This window comes from Lontra canadensis, unplaced genomic scaffold (assembly GCF_010015895.1).
Source record: "Lontra canadensis isolate GAN:19392208 unplaced genomic scaffold, GSC_riverotter_1.0 scaffold11, whole genome shotgun sequence".
NCBI lineage: Eukaryota > Metazoa > Chordata > Mammalia > Carnivora > Mustelidae > Lontra > Lontra canadensis.
Genome location: NW_022631005.1, coordinates 5,450,472 through 5,452,452, shown reverse-complemented (window position 1 = coordinate 5,452,452; position 1,981 = coordinate 5,450,472). Strand labels below are relative to the sequence as shown.

At 33.8% G+C, this 1,981-nt stretch overlaps 1 pseudogene; it reads right to left on the bottom strand.

Moving 5' to 3' along the window:
* Positions 1-697: 697 nt before the first annotated feature.
* Positions 698-792, bottom strand: LOC116866972 (annotated as a pseudogene).
* Positions 793-1,981: the final 1,189 nt, after the last annotated feature.

The following is a 1,981-nucleotide window of genomic DNA, read 5'->3' as shown; positions in this document are numbered from 1 at the left end:
TAACTGATTGCTTCAGATCTTCCTAACAGGGTGGTCACAATCACAACTCCTAACATACCAACTCTCTCAGACAGATACACTGTTTCAGAGCCTCCATCCTGAGGGCAAACAGACCACCAATGGACTGTACATCACCTAGTCTTACCAACTAGTTCCAGTACCCTAGGCAACCCAGGTAGATTAGGATGAGATCATTTGCAAGGAAGGCCCAAAGTAGTATCTTCTACCTGACCATATAATATACTTACTTCTATCTGATAAAACACTGACTCCCTAAGGATCCACCGAATATTATTTCCAAGTTATAACTCAAGCCACTGAATGTACCAACACCTAATGGTTATGTGATATCAGCAACTCTTAATTTATAATTAACATTAATGACCAAGACCTTTTGATTATGACTGCTAATGAGAATGCTATGTTTCTTAATATCTCTTTACCTATTGTTTCTAAAATTTCAGCATGAAGGTGTAACATTAAAAAATACTATTTTTAACATTATTAAACATAAATATACATATCAGAATTCTAATTACTTTTGAGACTTTCACAAAGACAGACTTTTAGACGAAAGTGGTTTTTTATTTTCTGATATCTGTATTTAGTTGTGGTCAGCTATAAATTGATCTCTCAAGAGTATGATAATTAGATTCTTCCCTTCCTTCCTCCTTTCCTTCCTTTCTTCTTTCTTTCCTTCTATATGGAACACTTTACAAATTTGCGTGTTATCTTTGTGCAGGGGGCCATGCTAATCTCCACATTGTTTCAATTTTAGTATACGAGATGCTCAAGTGAACAATGATCACTGGATTTCTTAAGTGCTATGCATAAGAACACTTTTCCTCAGCTTAAAATGAAAATTGAAACACATGAATAAATACCTAAATGTGCTAGGTGATAGGAAAAAGTTATGCAACATTGGGTATAGCCATGAGATAGAATTTGCACCAAAAAATGTGACAAATATTTACAATTTGGTAACATACAGCCCTACCCTACATACCCTAGAGAGACCAAGTGCAACACAGTTTTTACAGCTCTATACTGACCCACCAAATCCACATTTGTAAATACATACCAAAAATTATAAAGAGATAGGCAATGATTTGGCTATAAGAATATATATATAACCTTCCTGCTTATAGTATCAAAAAGTGGGGGAAAACCTAAATATTTAGTTATAGAGATTGGTAAAATTAATGTTGGGAGTATCTATCGACATTCTTTTCAGCCCTTAAGAATATTATAGGTGAGTATTTATTGACATTAGAAAATAATTTATTGTCCATTTCTTAAGAACAGGTTATAAGAAAGAATATTAAGTAAGTTTAAAAGTTTATCAAATAAAAATACATGTATCAATATACATAAGATGTAATTCTAAGGCTAAACACTGAAAGAGTAACATGGTTTATCTTTGAGTGGTGGGTTCTATGGGTTGTTTTTAAAATTTTTGTCTTGACTTTTCTTTATTTTTCCCTTTTTTAATGCTAATGAAGATCACAGTAGAAAAATAGCTAAGGTGCAGATTACAAAGGGCGTTTAATGCTCTACGAAGGACCTAAAATTTTACTCTGGATGTAACGAAAATATTCTAGGTTTTTAAAGAAGGGAAGCAAAATGGTCAGATGAATAGCTGGGAAGCAATCCAACCGTTGGTATCAAAGTTTCTCTAACCTGAGAATCTGTTTTTGTTTTTGTATAAATAAAGATTTAAATAAGCATTTCAAAATGGCAGATAAAGTCCTGAAAACAGGCCTGAAAAAGGATAAGTAGACAATATAGAAGCAAAACTACTCCACATAAGAAATGATCAGGAACACAAGGGTGAGGGATATCAGAGAAGACAGAAGGCAGAGAAAACAAGAAATGTTAGAGAATATGGCAGGATGCCAGAATTGCATAAAATCATGTCCGGTGAGAAGTTTCCAGTGGTGGGGAGGCTGAAGTAATTTTTAGCACATTAATACCAAACGGT